Genomic DNA, 18056 nt, shown 5'->3' with positions numbered 1-18056 from the left:
AATAGACTTGTGGGGGGAATATAAAAGGAGAGAATGAGTTAGTGATGCAAAAGAGAGTGAGGGAAAGATGTTAAAGATAGAAAGGAGTAAAAAACTGGAAATGATCGGGCGTGGGGGGATGTTGCAGAGACAAAGGTTTAAGAGGAAAGAAGGTGTAACAGATAAGTTGGATAAAAAACTGGAATTTGGGAAGAAATCATTTAAGGAAAGAAGAAAAAGGATGATTCCAAGGGTGTAGATTTGGTTTTGGCATTGGTGGGGACGGATGATTCAACCACCGAACCTACCCTGTTTCTTATTTTTTCCCTTTTTGTCTTTGCTTCTTGACAAAAAAAAAAGGAGAAATATAGTTGCCTACATATGTATATGTACACATATATCTCCTCTCGTTAACTGAGATAAACTGCTGGCATATTGGTTTTACATCTATACTGTCCAGTCTCTCCTGGTGGACATGGTACAGCCTCTGTAAACGAATATCCTGGCTTGCTTGAGGCTTTTTCTCTGACAGTTTCAATCAAAATTAGAAACGATGCTCTGTTATACTGAGAGAACTAATAGTGCTGCCTGTTGTGCAGTTAGTTTCCAAAACATGTTATTCATGGTTACATACAATTTTAGACTGATGTGGGCCAAAGCCTAGCATAGCCTGTAATGTTATTATGACCGGCACATTTTATGAGTGAACTTGACTTTAAGTGACTTACAGGTTTCTTTGAAAAATACTTTCTTATATCCAGGTTCTTCCTTTTTGCTGCCGTCCTCCTCGCAGCGCAGGCTTGCCGCTGCTAAAACTAAACAGAGCTTCCTGAAAGACTCAGCCAATCACATTGGCCATATTTGTCACATGAGGTAGGACTCCAGTAGAGAACGTAATTTAACTCTTTCTGCACCGCTGGGGGAATGAGACGTCGACAGATCGTTTTTTCTCTTTTTATTGGATTTGTTTTTCTTTACTCGAAGAGATCAAATTATTGGTGGGGACAATTCAATAATTGCTGGATATTGGTGGGGACACGTCCCTTCCGTCCATGCCAAATCTGCGCCCTTGGATGATTCAGTGCTTGGTGATACTGATCACGGTCCTGTAGAGGACAGATGTCTCCTTCATGCTGGAGAACAGTCTGGGCCTGCTCAGGCTCCGCCTGCAGCTCTGCTTTGAATTCTAGTTATAATTCACACACAGAGGCAGAAGGATGGATGCACCTTCAGACAGGTTTACCTGCAGCTGCTCTGACACCAGGCTGGAAATCACCATAGGCCAGGTCACAGTGTCATTTTGTCAAAGTTGCTGGCGTCTCACAGAACCTCACAAGGTGTCCTTCAGGGTTGGTGCTGAGATGCACCGGGGTATGGCAATTATGAAAAGATGGGAGTGAGGATCATGCCACATTTCAGTGCAAACCTGTAATTTTTTACTGTGTAGGATTAATACGCAGTAATTAATACATGATCATTAATACTTTGGCTTCATTCCACCATCCACAGACATGCAGTTTGTGGGGATAGGTTAACTGATTAATCCAAATTGACCATAGGGGTGAATCTGTGAGTGTGAATGGTTGTCTGTCTCTGTGTGTTAGGTGCGACAAACTGGAAACCTGTCCAGGGGTGTACCCCACCTCTCGCCCTAAGACAGCTGGGATAGGCTCCAGCACCCCCCGTGACCCTGAAAAGGATAAGCGGAAGCCAATGGATGGATTAATATGTAAAAGGGGTGTGGCTAAACTATTTAGTAAAAAAAGGGAAACAAGACTCTAAAGACCCCCCCCCCCCCCCCCCCCCCCCCCCCGCCCCTCCTCCAACCCTCTACATGTAGACTGCATTGTTCTTTAGATTGAGACGGTTATATGTGAGCATGCAATTGTTGTGGTTCACACAAAACCCTCCCCCTGCACTCGCTGATAGCGCCCCTCTGAGCCAGACAAACACGCACACTGATGCTGGGAAATGCCATAAGCGTGTACACACCCTGTCTGTCTGTGTAGAAACACACACACACACACATCGGGACGCCGACTGACGCTGACTAATGGCAGGCTGCTGGTTTGTATGGAGTGACAGAGGTGCCACTTGCGCCGTTTCCACGGTGAAGGGCGTTTCCCGGTAAAGCCATTTTGTGGCTGAAACTGAGATTGAGTTCCCCCTTCATTTAGGTGACAGATAACAAGAGCCTGGAAATCAAACCCGACACTATCAAACACTCAGCCATCAGTCACATCGGACAGCTTACTGCAGGTAGACAGACAGATGATCCCTGCAAGGAGACAAGGACAAAGGAGATTACAGAGGAGATAGGATCCAATGAGGAAAGTCCTGTAGGCTTAGTATGAAGAAGAAGACGAAACTAACTCTTGGTAGTAGAGTATTTAATAATTGTGTAGATGTTTTTTCACCCTGAGTTTCTCAGATCAGAGCTGCAGGTAGTTCATGTTTAAAACCAATGTTTTCATGTTGACGATCACCACAGCTGATGTCACGTTAATGCCAGAGAACCAACAGCAGTCCATAATATCCAGGCTTCATGCATCCGTATCTGATGTCTGTGTCTGCTGTGAATTCTTCTTCTGTGCTTTTTCAGCAGCATTTTGATGGGTTGTAGGTTCAGAGATGTGACATAATGTTTGGGGGGAACCTCCTGACCTGCTGTGTATACCACTGTGCAACTGTTAAGAGTGCGTTTCAAAGGTGGGAGCTTTGTGGCCACACAGAAGCAAACTTTGCCAACTGCCACAATCACCAGCTATGACTGACTGTGACTATATCCTCTCCCCTGAAATCAAATTCAAGCTGAAGAGTCTCTGGCACACTGATCCAATGACCAGCATGAATTCTTTGTATTTCTTATCATTGTTGTAGCTTTTTATGCATTTTTTTTACTGTAAACAAACTCTTAATTTTCCTCTCTAGGTTTGAATGATTGTGTTATTTTGCTGTTACTCTAGTGACACGGCTGAGAATGTGGGGGAGGGATTCATGTGACTAATCTCTCCCCTCTTTCATGACGCTAACCATGTTACGATGCACTGAGAATGAACCTCGAGTCTGTGTATTAAATGGTCAGTGCATTACATGATCAGTCAAGAGATTAACACAGGCTTACACGATGTCTTTTATATCCATGATGGATCTGTGTTAATCTTCTGTGTGTCCAAAACGTCCTTTTAAAATGACAAAATGATGAAGCTACGTAAACGAGCATCGTTTCAGGGACATTATTTCTCAGATGTGTGAGTTTGATGATGTGAACAGTTGATACAATAATGAGATTGTCTACTCAGCTAACTGATCAGGTATATTCCAAGATAACAACAACCAGCCACCTTATTTATTGGCGTTTGTAAAGATTTTTCTGATTGCTGACATCTTAAATTTATGGTGATGTTCATGTGCAGATTTCCTGACCGCACGAGCTGTGATTCTCTGTTTGTGTGCACGTGTTCTCTCAAGAGGCCCTGTACGTGCACACGCTCATACATGCATGCTGTCACTGTGTGTAAATCAGTTATGAGCTGATCGTGTCTCTCAGCACGCCCTGGTCATTAAAGTAGATGACTAAAAAAAAGTGCTGATTGATGAGCATTCTGGAAATGTGATCTGTCCCCCAAGAGAGCCCGAGAAAAGTTAATAAGCCTCTGAGCCCCTCCAGATGTCTGATGGCAAACATCTCTTGAACAGAACCAACCAGTATTTTTGATTTTCAATTAAATGTTTCCTCTTTATTCTGACACCATCCGTCTGATATCCATGTATACCGCAGGTTTTAAAAACCTCTTGTTTTCAGATATGTTCTGTGGTTTGTGAGCAAAGCTGAAAGTAGGCTGACAAAGGATCAACCTGAATACCTGCGAGGATTCTTAGTTTAAGACTCTCTAGCTTTTCCAGCTTCTGTCTTATACAATATTTTACTTTCAGGTAATTGAGCTCCATTCTGGTAGATTTCAGACTGCTGATGTTTAGATTTGACTGAACTGCAGTCACATCAGCATCTTTCTTTGAAAATTGTTCCTGGACCTTGAAGAAGATGTTTTAGTTTTTTTTTTTAACTTAATTGTCTGCTTCAGTAGTAAATATTCAGGAACAGATATCGCTGTTCTTTGTTCAACCTCTCTTCACTATAGGAGAGAGACATGCCAACTGAAATCTACAAGAGATTTTGTAATGCCACAGATAGTGGTTCCCCTTCTTATGTCTCCAAAGAGCTAATCAATCATATGAGGCAGTCACATTGTTGCAGTTTTACTGGCTCATTGTGTCCTTGGTGTAAATTAGCACCAGCCTTCATCGCTCTGATCGGGCACTGTAATTGCAGTCAAAGCAGCTCTGCATTGTGCTGTTAATGAAGCTTCATTGTTGTGAAACTTGAAAACCTCTGATACCAAAAATTTGCATCCTTGCTAACAGATGACACATCTTTACTGTACATCCAGAAATCGGTTTATGGAAATGACTCTTAGTACCTTAGCCTAGCCTACCCCAAACTGCGGATGTCCACTATGGAAGTGGTTGTTGACTTACTATGGATCATGTGCGTCATCACATGAGCCAGGGTTTAAAAAAGGTGTTGGTCATTACGGTCACTGTAACAGCCACTCCATGGCTCAGCATCAAGGAACAACCTCAACATCCACCCAAAGGATAAACGTCACTCTTTCGAGGATGACAAGGTTCACATTTTGGACGGATGAGACTTGCGAGAGGAGTAAAAGAGGCCATCTTAGAGTGAATTGTTAAATGTTTGTCATTTTTATGTTTACCATTTGTACATTGTTTTAACTCTGATGAAAGAAATTCCACTGTCCTTCCCCCCAGATTCTCGAGGTTCTAGGTGGGGGGCTGTAGTCTTTTATCACAGACACATCCTTGTGCTTTTGATGTAAGCTTCCTGCGTTTACAACCCTTTGGTCAGCAGGCAGCAATCACACTGAAAGACGGATAAACCCTCAGGCTCTGTATGCCACAGTCGTGCACACATCTGTAACAGAAAAGGTCTTGATAGCATATATAAATATATATAAACGCACACTGGTGCTTGAGTAATATGAGATTTGTGTTTTTCCAGGATCTCTCAACATGATAAGATCCCTGCTAATACTGTCGTGTTTAATGTGAGTGAAAGCACATCTCATTACAATAATGATTCAGTAACATGGTCTCAGACGACCCTCGGTGACCGCAGCGTATCTGACAGTGTGAGCCTCTGTCAGTCTCTGTTTGCATGTGGGCGTCTTTGTGTACGTACGTCCTGCGAGTTTGCCACTTGAATGCCGATGTGAGTCTGAGCCGATGTAGTTTGTATGAGCGAAGGAGATGAGGTCAACAAGTGAGATCGGAGGGTAATACGAAGGTGAAATCTCATGTGTCTATGTTGAAGACTGGAAGGAGGAACACTACTGTTATTCTAACAGGACCCACCTGTGAACAGCTCACCAGTAACACACATTAATTCTATTTTTTCCACTTTTTTATTTATGGAGAAAAAGACAGCTTGGTGTAAAAACTGTACATTTACAGTTATTAAAGGTTCCTGTGGGTCTTTAAAAAGCCTTTAAAAAGCCTTTAAAAAGCATAATTCAAAAAGAGTCACTTTGCTTTGCCTAAACATTTGCTTTTGCTATTGATAGTCAAAGGAGCTTGCAAAGAAAAGCGTCTGGACTTCTTTAAGTTGCTTGAAGACGTTTCACCTCTCATCCGAGAAGCTTCTTCAGTTCTAAGGTCAAATGGTGGAGAGTCCCAGATATCTCTCGGATGAGAGGTGAAACGTCTTCAAGCAACTTAAAGAAGTCCAGACGCTTTTCTTTGCAAGCTCCTTTGACTACGATGACCTGGATGACTGAGAACCTTCACAGACATTTTGCTATTGATCTTTATCACTGAATTCATTATGTCACGTCTAAAACCATTTAAGATGATAAAATAAACAGACAGGAATATCCAAACTGCTGATGGTTTGTTCACAGTAATGTTTATTTGCATGTAAATGTCTGCATGTAGACTGTCCACCAACTTTATGATCCTCGTTTGACACCTTAAACCATTAAGAAAACCCTTTGGTCTCATTTTGCAACTATAAATTTTAATGATTAGACTGTTGATCATAAAGAGACTACGCTAGTGGAATGTGCACTGACACATGCGCATCAGCATTTTACTAAAGGCTCTGCCTGGTAAATAAGAGAATGAGGAAACATTAAATGACTGAATGACCCACGTGCAGGAATTTTTCATTAGACTACAGCAAAGCACCACAGTATGTACCAGTGAAAGCATGTGTTGAGGTGGAAGGCATGCACGAGAATGAAATGCAGAGAAGGTGCAGCTTTTCCTTTGTTTTACAGCTGCTGATATTTTCTAAGGTTTGGATTTTAAGAATGGCAAAAAACCCAGCTGCTGGAGTACATCTCAATCAGCCACAACATGAGGGTCGTTGACAGGTGAAGCGAATAACACCGATTATCTTTCGTTGCGAATGAATCTTAAGCTCATCTTTGCCTCCCTTTGACCAGGTCAAACTGTAAGTTAATGTCACTATGGATCTGCGAGAATAAAATAACAAGTTGTAAGTAGTATCAGTGGAAGCGCTCAGATGGTCCCTTTGCTGCTTTTATATTTCTGTCACTCAGGTTTTTGCCCCTCAGCGATAAACAGCTGATAGGGTATTGTTGTGACCCCGTCAGGCAGGCGGGCGGCGTGGACAAGTTTCCATGACTGCAATAACTCGAGAACGAGGCGAAGTAGGAGCTTCAAATTGATACCATTGGTGTATTTACCAAAACTCTCAGGCGAGTCAAAGGTCAGTGGTCAAATTTCCCGAAAATCTTGTGAATGTGAAAACTATAGTATTTTCAAATTGATAAGACAATGCATCAGCAGAAAAACATCTGCATTTACCTTAAAGAAGCAATTGCTGCTGCCCATCAGTCTAACAATTTAGAGTCCATTGTTCAACAGTAAGAAAGATTATTCACAAGTGCAAAGTATTGAAGACAGCTGCCAGTCTTCTCAGGAGTGCATGTCCCAGCAAATTCACCCCGAGGTCAGATTCCGCAATGTAAAGAGAAACTGCAGAAAACCTCAAGAACTGCATCTCAGACTGTACAGGCCTCAGTTAGCATGTTAAATATTCAAGTTCCTGACACAACAGGTAGAGCAAGACTTCTAGAGCAATGTCCTTTGGATAGATGAGGCTAAAGTACATGTTTCATCATGCTTAATGCATCAGCAAGGATGACCAAAGCAGAAGCTTTGTGAAAACCAAACACAGCCTATCAGCACAAACATCTTGTACAAACTATGAAGCATGATGATGTGGGCTTGTTTTGAAGTTGCAGGAGCTGTGCACCCTGCAGTCATCGAGTCGACCATAAACTCCTTTTACTCCAAAGTATTCTGGAGTCAAATGTGAGGCCATCTGTCCAACTGCTAAAACTTGGCCCAAACCAGGTCACGCAGCAGTATACTGACCCCAAGCACAGCAGCAAATCTCCAACTGAATGGCTTAAAAGAAAACAATCAATGTGCTGCAATAGTCCATTCAAAGTCCAGACCTCGACCTGTTGTGGGAAGAGAGCTGTGTCTAAATTAATGCCATCAAATTTCAATGAACTGGAGCTATTTTCTAAAGAGGAGTGGGGGAAATTCCTCCTCGATGACCTAAGAGATACACAAAATGACTGCATGAGGTTATTGCAGCTGCTAAAGCTGTTCAGCATGCTGTTAATATTGGGGTATACTTAATATTTCACAAAATTCTAATACAATCATTATGCTTCACACCATTGCAAACTGATTTAAAGTAAGATAATTGTGTATTTATATGTATTTATAAAGCATATTTACAAATTATAAATAAATCGATTTAGATATAGAGATAAAACAAAAATACTATCCAGAAAAACAAAGAAGATCCCCATAAATATCGTGAAAATGTTTTAATTTTTAATGACAAGCATGTATTTCTAGTTTTATTATTCCTGTTATTATCTAACAGTGTTTTGGTGGAGTTGCTACATGAAGCTGTTTCCATTTTCAGTCCCACAGTTTCCATATTTGAAATTGAAATCCTCTGCTGTTTGGTCCTGTAGGCTCCTGATCATCTACAGTGGCTCAGTATGAAGTCAGATATACGCAGCTAATCTTTTCTCTTGTAGCTTGGAGCCATGCTATAGCTAGTGCTAATCTCTTAGCCTACAGCATTAGCTCTTGCTAAGGCTAATCCCTTTTTGTGCAGCACCGGGCCCGCTAACGCTAATCCATGTGGCTGTGTTGTGCTAATGCTAATCCAGCTGTCAGTCAGAAGTGCTGACAGGTGTAGAGATGAGAAGACACCTGTGTGCTGCTTACTGTACTCCAGCTCTCCTCTTGCACTCTTGTCAGTTGCCATGAGGCTCAATTCACCTCCTGCTTCCCTCCCTTCTCTGTCATTTCTGATCATCCCGTGGTCTTTCTGATTTAACCTGTTTGTCTACATGCCTGGTAATCCGTTTTCTAATCCAACCCTCTTTCCAGGAATGCAGCACTTAAATGTGGATTTCAACCTCAAATAAACCCAGCATTTCGAGCTAAAGCTTTGCTCTCAAACTTTATATGAAAATGCGTGTTAGAAGACACGCTTCTTTGGAATCGAGACGATCATTTTAATGCTTATTGAGTTATACAATCATTCTTTTAGGATGTCAGGACTCTTGAAGCTGGCTCCAAAAGTGAATGAATAGCCATGGACTAACCCAGGAGCGTTGACACATACAGCTATACAGTTGCTGCTCAGTTTCTCCTGCAGTGTTGCCAACTTAGCAACTCTGTCGCTATATTTAGCGAGTTTTCAGACACCTTAGCGACTTTTTTTCTGAAAAGCGACTAGCGACAAATCTGGCGACTTTTTCTGGTGTTATTGGAGCCTTATTTATGACGACTTTTTGACGTGAAAGCGTGTATCGCTCTTACTCTCAACAAGCAGTGGGTGCTGCCGTGGGCACCTCGCCCGTGCCAAAGTGCTCACAGGTGGAGGATAGTCCTTCCCCCGCTGCTATCAGGGCAGGAGATGTTCACACCTATGCATCCAAACTACAAATCAATCGCGCATGAGCGAAGCCGCTGCTCCTGCACTGACTGTAACGCAGTCAGTTCTTCTTTTACTGTTATGCTGTTTTGTGGATCACAAGGTTTAAAATTACTTATAAACACACACACATGCACACACACAAAGTAACTCCACCAGAGTGCCTATTTCGGGTCACTTTTGCCGGCCCAAGCCCGGATAAAGGAGCAGGTTTGGAATTGTCACATTAAAAAATCAATAATTGCTAAAAAAAAATATTAATTTGTAGTAATAAATAATTTCTAAATGCATTTAGGACGTATTTTACTCACTTTATGTCTCGTCCACGATGTTATTTCTCTCTCCAACAGCGTAGGTTACAATTACATTAGCATGACCAATTATGCAAATTAGGCGATGAAGACATTTAGCGACTTCTAGCGACTTTTAGGACAACCAATAGCGATTTTCCTTACTGAGGAGTTGGCAACACTGGTCTCCTGTTCCTCACGTCCTAGGGGCATTGTTCAAGTTTGTGGCCTTTTAGAGCATTTTAGATGGTTTACTGTGAGGTACAGCCAGGAATTGACATTTGGGCTTTTGGAATAAGAATTGTAAGTAAATCTTAGCCCTAAAATTCAGTAGTGCCTCTAAAACTGTTGACATTACAAATTTGATAAAAACAGCCTTCTTTAAGGGCTATTTTTTAGCATTAATTTATCACATAGTTGGGATAGCAGGTTGATGAATGTGGGACTGAATTAAATGACGCATGTATATTTGGTGGTAATGATGAAACGCATCACCCAGTGCAACAATGCAGCTGTGACCTGCTCCACCTCCTGGGTGGCTGTAGCTCAGGAGGTAGAGCAGGTCACTTACTGATCGGAAGGTCGGTGGTTCGATCCCTGGCTCCTCCAGTCTGCATGTCAAGATACTAACCGCAACTTGCTCTCCGATGCATCCATCTGTGTATGAATGTCGTTAGAAAGCACTAAGTATAGATAAAGTGCTTGATTGGGTGAATGAGGCATGTTGTATAGCTTTGAGAGTCGAAAAGCACTATATAAGAATCAGTCCATTTACCATTTAGCCCTGTGGCAGAGCTAATCAGATTAGGCTTCGACTACACACATGTTGCTTCAGATTAATTGAACTTTGGGCTCTTTCACAGAATCTCGTTGCTAATACGACGTCTGTAATGTCAGCAAAATGATTCTCGTCTTGCTACCGTTCACACAAACAATGAGCGTTGCACTTTTCGGAGAAGGCACAGTGAATTTGAAGTTTTCCGATCTCCCGTTCTCTCCAGTTATCTGCTGTTTATTTCATCGTCTGGCGAGACAGCTTCCTGTCATTGCTAAAATCCACTGCTTTCGAGTGTCTGAACAAAACAGCTTGAAGCTTCCCCGGTGATGAAACACTCAGCCTCTTCCTCCTTCCTCCTCCCACTCATTTCCAATAACTCCCCCTTGGGACAGCTTTTATTCATCTCTGTTATTCATGTTCTTTTCTGCTTATTTTTTATGAACACTGTTGTTTTTTTCCCCGCCATCGTCCATCACGCTGTGTTTTAAAGCCATTTGGATTTTGTTATCAAATTCTCTTCTTTTTGTTTTGAAGCCACCGTTATTACAGCCCAGCTTCTTCTGTCATCTATCACCGCCGCACAAATTGTGTTTCTGCTGCATTTGTCAGTTGTGGCTTCATTTTATCACCTTGTTTAATTACCTTACTTCTATCTCTTACTGCAATGCAAACTAAATTAACCAAAGTAAACAGTACACGCCTGAAAGCCTGGAGGCGATTCAAGTGAATACATTTCGAAAATGGGCGTTTCTTGAAGTAAAAAAATGTATTACTAAAGAAAAATGTATATATCTGCCGATGCACAGGATGTGATGTAACTGTTTCTCCAAAAGGGCTGTTCACCTACGCTACACCCACACCACCCTGATATCAAACTCTGAGAAAAAAATCCACCTTCAGGCACGTTGTTGGCACATTATACATCATCAGCGTGTGATGCTCTGAAGGTTATTCTGTGAAATATTTGTCTAATTTTCTTTTTTGTTATACCTGAATCCTGTCATCCTCATCAGCTGCACTTAGCACTTGCTTGCATTTCCCAGCATGCCTCAGGAGAAACTTAAGAGAACAGCCGGTCGCAGGTTTTTCTGTGTAGGTGGACTCGGTGATGAGGAACATAGGAGCTGAGAAAAGTGCGAGTTTTGCAGCTTACTGAAAACACATCGTTTCCTTTGTTAAAGCTGCAGAAATACTGAATCTGTGTTTTTGTCCCTCACAGATGTCAGTGATGCTGTATTGAAACATGGTGCTGGAGTGTGTCACTCTGAAAAGACACTTTTTGAGATTTCACGGTCACATTCATCTCTCTTAAAAATAATAGGTTGTGGGGTGTGCACACTGTTAAGTCTAATTGTTGAACGTTGTCATTGTGCTTCTTAAATTTGTAAGGTCTGAGTTCAATCTATAGGATCAAGACATTCCTTTGTCTCTGACCACTTCTCCAGCCTCTCTGTGCTGGGGGAGGTTTTATTGCAGATACATTTTATCTGGAAGATCTGTTTCTTGTGTGGTCAGCTTCCTGCCCTTTTATGGCTTCACTGTGTTGTGCACGGTGAACCAATACAGGAATTGAACCATATATTGGGTGTGGGGGAGATTACCATTTTATGACTGAGGATGTTGTTAGAAACAGTTGGAAGTCACGCACACAGAGAGACACACACATTCTCACACACTCACTCACTCAAACACACACACACACACACACACACACACACACACACACACACACACACACATGCATACCGATGTGGGAGGTGCTTTTGCTGTGATGTGTATTGTGTGAACTGTTTTCCCAATAAAAGGCAGCAAGCAGAGGCCCGATTTAGGGTCATTTTGTGGTAGACACCGACGAGGCCTCCCTTGCAAGTAAATCGATCGATCGCTGACTGTCTTGTTTTCTTCATGATGAATAAGTCTCTAAACTAGCGGGGCTTGTGGAAACACAGACCCAACACACACAAATTCATCCAAACTGGTTGTTTGTTGGAAACTGGTGGAAACATTCAGCTCAGAAGCATCAGAGTGGGTTTGAAATAACACATAAAAAAAAACTAATCTGCCTTCCCAGAGAGGTGGATTTGTGGACTGATGGACTGAAATCACTTTCTTCACATCCAGAACAAACACAAAGTGTGAGGGTACTTGTGAGTGAAAGCAAATTGTCCCACTTCAGCAGAGCAGAATCCAGCTCCAGACTCCCATTCCTCTTTCAAGAGATCAAATTCAGATTGCCAGTGTGATTAAGTCCATCCTGAAGATCCACCACACTTCATTCATGTCAGTTTGGATGACAAAAGGCTCCAAGTGCTTTTTCATGTTTCATGATGCCTTTCTTTAGCTAACAATAACACATTTATATAGCTAATACAGCACAACACTGTTAATGATGATAATAATAATGTATACTTTATTGATCCCAGTGGGGAAATTACTTTCTCTGCATTTAACCCATTCACTCAGTGAAGCAGTGGGCAGCCACCAATCAGGCGCCCGGGGAGCAGTGTGTAGGAACGGTACTTTGCTCAGGGGTACCTCAGAGTAGCCATTCAGTGGATTCGAACCCCTCACCTTCCAATCTTGGGGCGACCACAATTTCATTATTATTTCATATTACATTTTTTCCAAGTAAATCTCTGATTTTAAAAAAAAAACAAAAAGAAAAAATTCACATCTTGCACATCAAACTTGTCTCATTTCTAAGAGGCTGCGTTTAAATTTTTGGGAAGCGCATCTGTAACCGGAAGGTCGCTGGTTTGATCCCTGGGCTCTCTGTCCTGGTCGTTGTGTCCTTGGGCAAGACACTTCACCTACCGCCTACTGGTGTTGGCCAGAGGGGCCGATGGCGCGATATGGCAGCCTCGCTTCTGTCAGTCTGTCCCAGGGCAGCTGTGGCTACAACTGTAGCTACCTCCACCAGTGTGTGAATGTGAGAGTGGAATTGTTAAGCGCTTTGGGTGCCTTGAAAAGCGCTATATAAATGCAATCCATTATTATTATCTGTGACCTCAGCAAACACTTAAATAGATGCAGGGCGTGCTCTAGTATCCTATTGAGCATGAACGGGCTGTGGTTGTGGTTGTGGCTCAGCAGGTAGAGCAGGTGCAATAATCGGTATGGTGTGGTGTGAGTGGGTGAATGAGACATGTTGTAAAAAGTAGAACTATTTAAGAAGCGTCCATCCATTTACCATGAGAGGGCAGAACTCAGTTCTTCAGTCATTCCTCCTCTCACTCATCACATGGGGCTGCAACCACGATGTCAGGATCCAGAATTTTCAGTCCAAGGCTTCACAGCAAGACTGCATTTACTGGTTTACATTCACTGTCTACATAGATCACACATACACGTTTACTGTTTGAATGAGTGTAGTGGCAGACTTCTGGGGTTTGGTTTAAGCATCAAATGATCTTTGATCAAGTGTAGACACAGAGATTATTCTCAATTTGTCATATAAAGACTCTTTTTTTCATGCAGAGCAACAATAAAACACGACTCTGACATGCTGTCACGTAATGGACATGCGTGCACTTATATACATGACAGTAAGAGGTTTGCTATGTAAACTGAGTGTTTTCCATGAGAAACACTGAAAGAGTTAAGCTGTCTGATAATGGACATGTAATGGGCTTGTAACTTTAAAAGTAAGTGTTTGATCTGCAACACATTTGACATTTTTTCTTGAAAACTGACACAAATGATTAATTCTGAATAATAATATTAGCTGGTTACTGTTTGAGTAGTTCTTCTGGCTCCTAAATGCAAATATATAACAATAACAACTGTTTCAGGAAGAATTCAGGACTTCACATGTCCATTTGTAACCCTTCAAAATATTCTTTCTGCTTGACAATATTAATGATGTCACGGTACGGCATGGCACACCGTGGAAGGAGTGGGGAAGGAGGACCCAGGCGCGGTGCTCTATGTACAAACAGTGTTTATTTACAGAGTGAAAACAACGTAACAATAAATCCCCGTGTTCTCCCAGACTCCCGTGTCGTGTCTCCCGTGAATAGTCCGTGTGCTCTCTGCTCCCGTGTCAGCACCCCCCGGTGCTCGCTGCTCTCCGTGCCTTCCACGCTCTTCCTGCGGGAAACAATAGCGCAGCTGTCAGGACACTCAGAAATGGCAGGCATACACTTTCTGACTAAACTTAGACAGGGTGACTAACGTGGAGTCTCATGCAATGATCCCGCGTCGGTGGGAGCTCCAAGACTCTCCTAAGTAGCTCCCCCGACGAGCCCTGATCAGCGGCAGGTGTGTGGCTTCGGGTGTGGCCAGTCCTTCCGCAGGGCCACACCCCTCAGGCCTGCAGGTGGCTGAGCTCCATCCTCCAAGCGTCCCCACAGACATAAACACACACACATCTACAATCATGGAGGAGAGCAGCAGCAATACCAAAATACATATAATAATAATAATAATAATAATAATATAATACATAACTGCTCAGGGATCCTGGGTCGCCCAGTCCCAGGACCCTGACAAATGAATTGTTATAGCTAATTGTCTTCAGCACAAACCTTTGAGTTATCAGTATTTTCATTTTTCATTTCGGATATTTGTCACTCTGTAAAACCACCGCTCGCTCCGCAGCTTCCCTTCGTCCTTTCTGTAGGTCCTGCTGAGGAATTTGGATGAAAGGAAAGGAGGCAGAGCAGCCTCGAAGGGAGGGCGAAAAAGAGAGAGGAAGAAGTGATAGAGGAAAAGAGGGAGGAGAAGTGACAGCAGGGACAGAAAATAGAGGCAAAGAATCTTTAGGAATACTAATGAATTAATGATGCAACGTGTTGACATTTTTCTCTTTCTTCTTTTTGTCCCTGCACTCTTTCCTTGTCTCATTTCAACCCCTCTCTTCAACTCTCCTCCTCCTCCTCCTCCTCCTCCTCCTCCCCCTCTTCCTCTGCGCTCCTGCAGGTAGGAGGGTGTCCTTGTTAGCTTGTCATCCTGTTGTAACCCTGAGGCCAGTGATGTGACTGGAATGTGAATTCATCATAAAAGGACCAACTCTACCTGAGGACTTCCTGCTTCCCCAAGAAACTCAGGTAAGTCGTACATAATGGAATATTTAATGTGATAATTCTCTGTGTGGTTTGACTGTATGTCTGGAAAAATTACAAGTGCTGAAAAGCAGCTTGGTAATTTTGGGGCTTAGTTTTTTTTAGAAGGTACGTCTCCAGTTATTTCATTCAGCTGAAAAGAGCCGATGCATAAGTGGGGAAAAGTGATCATGAACTAATACGTGGTTTATTTGAGACCAGTGCAGAGCGGCTTGTCTGCTTGGTGTGAGATGCTCATAATGTTTCTTATGCTGGGTTCTGGTGCTGGTACTCGCCGTCAGCCCGACCTGCCGTAGACCTTCTATGGCACCACTTTGGGCCGGCAACAAAAACGGGCTTTATTTTTTGTCCTTTCCTTTTTTGGGTCAATCAGGAGTGTCAGAATCAGAATATCATATTAATCCCTGAGGAAATCATATGCGTACAGCTAGGGCTGTGCGATATGACCAAAATCTCATCTCCCGATATACGAATTCTATCGCCCGATAACGATATAAATCACAAAAATGTAACATTTTCTGTAAATTCTGTGAATCTCGGGCAGCTCGACTTACGTGAAGTGTTTCCAGCTGCGCGTCATGTAGCTGCAGTCGAGTGTTTTAACCGATGCATGAAACGACACATTTTTAGACATAAGTTGTAAAGGCCGCCGTTTTCTTTGTATTTATTACACGGCGTGCTGCGGGGAAAAGCCTGTTCTAACGTTTGAGTCTAAGGTTTATTTTTTAGCACCTGACGGCTCTTTTTTAATTCTCATCCGTAAATAATCTGCTCTTTCACGTGATTCAGTTTATTTTGAAAAGTCTCAACAGGATCTTGAGCTTTATTGTGAAAGGCTTATGTGGAACGGTTATATAAAATATAAGAGAAAGAGAGAACTTTAAGAAATGAATATAGCCACTACAGTGACCATCAAAATGATGAAAAATACTGCCGTAAACAGTTTATTTTGCGACACCACGAAACAACCGATAGCGTAAAATGAAACGATAGACGTTTTTATATCGTCATCCGATATATATCGTTATATCGAACAGCCCTACGTACAGCTGTAATAGCTGGTGTGGTTGGTCTTGCTGGTGTAGCTAGATGGATTAGGTAGAAGTGCAAGTAGGCAGCGCACCACATGTCGTAGCCTTGTCTATGACATTTTTAGATGCCACCTTTTACTTGACTGTTCAGAGTCCAGAGTTCTGAATGGACAGACTTCAGGTGCCCCAGTCCCTTGGATATGCAGGCTCAGGCTGCTGTGATGCACTGATCCTTTCACTCTTTATGATGTCAGAAAGAGCAGATACCCTGATCTCAGGTCCGACTCTGGGTGGGAAAATTGAAGCTTGTAAGGGTCAGCCCGTCAGACGAAAACTGTGGGCAGGGAGCTAAAACAGCTTCTTTCAAATGTAGCGTGACCTGAGGGGACTGGTTCAGTCCTTTCTGTTGGTTTTCTTCCAGGAATATGTTTATAGTGTCTTTAACTGGACTGTGTGTGCAGCACAGCCGGTAATACTGTGAGTGTGTGTTTGTTGTCCTCATGTAAAAGGCCTCTCCATGTGTGTGAGCTCCATTCTGTCACATCATCATTACAAAACACATTATTATTAGAAATTACATAAAACATTACGTGCATCCTGATGCTAACAGATGTGTTTTTAACATAGTTACGAATAGTTACACCACTTACATTAAAAAAAATAAAAATAATGTAACTACTTTGAGTTCTTAATCAAAATCGTAGAACTTGATAGTTTTGATTACTTTGCAGTTACTTCTCTAACAAATATCTGAACCTGGGAAATAAAACAGGATTGTCCTTCAAAGTCTTGTGAGGTTTGAAATAAGGCATTTTAATGAAGACAGATTTCCAACATTGCAAAGGTTCTTTTGGGCCAACACAGCCACCTGCCTTGGCGCGGTCGGCTGGTTGCAGGCACGACAGACTTGGCTCGGTTGAAGGAATCACAAGAGGCTGTAGAAATTAAAGCAAAGAATGCCTTAGAAATGGAGTCTGTCTGGACGTATCGACAGCGCCTCGTGAGCCACTTTCCCCACAGCGCTGTTGCACTTAAATGTGTTCCAGCAGCTTTGCTGAATGGCACTGAGCAGAAATAAGCCAAAAGAAAGGATTTCTGTACATAATGAAAAAATGACGTGAAATTTACTGACAACAAAACACAAGGGGCGATTTTGACACATAAATTCTGTTTACTGAAGTGATGATCGGTTAATGTTCACCTGCCACTAAGAAGAATCTCTACAGAATAATCTACACACAAAGTGTGCTCAGGGCACAGATTATAAACCACCATTAAATATTGTTTAATAGCAATTTTCCATTGCTCTGTTTATCAGTGTGACATAATTCTATCTATTATTTTATTAATAATTTATTGACTCTGTCGTAAAGCTGTCTAACATAACATAATAGTCTTAAAGAATCATGTTGTTTGTGTCTGAGGGATACGATCCCCAGTAATGTTCACAGTATGTTTGTTCAGGTCACCTCTTACTAATACGAACACCACATGTGATAAATCTCTCCATAACCAGAGAAATTGTTGAATTTTCTACCTATGATTTGCACATTCATTCATTTGTTTGTTTGTTTTCTTATTAAATGTTTCATTTTAAAAGCTTGTTACTAAAAAGTAAATTACTGGGATTTCTAATTAGCCACATTTCGATTAGTAAAATGTTGTACTCTGTTACACATGCAAGCCATATTTCATGCTTCATTAAGTTAAATTAGCCCAACACACACCTCCATAATCCTTCTTCTCTTCTGTCATTACACCTTTATTCTGAAAGTCTCTGCAGCTATTTTATTCTGGGAAAAAATGTCCTGGTGAAAACATCCCACCGAGTCATTT

General features: G+C 42.0%; 1 protein-coding gene and 1 long non-coding RNA gene across 5 annotated transcripts in view; one reads left to right on the top strand and one right to left on the bottom strand.

The window, feature by feature from the left end:
- si:cabz01090165.1 (leucine-rich repeat and fibronectin type III domain-containing protein 1-like protein) overlaps positions 1-18056 on the top strand; it is a 413549-nt gene that overhangs the window by 150088 nt on the left and 245405 nt on the right. For 3 of the 4 annotated variants that reach the window (XM_023152987.3, XM_014408967.3, XM_014408968.3), the window contains exon 3: positions 15047-15174. The gene's annotated coding sequence lies outside the window, so the exon portion shown is untranslated. The remainder of the gene's footprint in view (positions 1-15046; positions 15175-18056) is intronic. The other variant, XM_014408969.3, reaches the window with a different exon arrangement.
- LOC143421970 (uncharacterized) lies at positions 14050-14465 on the bottom strand. Its single transcript, XR_013101570.1, has 2 exons — positions 14301-14465; positions 14050-14215 (listed from the first exon to the last, which is right to left on the bottom strand). It is a non-coding gene; the product is annotated as an uncharacterized LOC143421970 (long non-coding RNA).

This window comes from Maylandia zebra, linkage group LG14, assembly GCF_041146795.1.
Source record: "Maylandia zebra isolate NMK-2024a linkage group LG14, Mzebra_GT3a, whole genome shotgun sequence".
Lineage (NCBI taxonomy): Eukaryota > Metazoa > Chordata > Actinopteri > Cichliformes > Cichlidae > Maylandia > Maylandia zebra.
The sequence above is the reverse complement of the archived record's forward strand: the minus strand, read 5'-3'. Positions and strand labels throughout refer to the sequence as shown.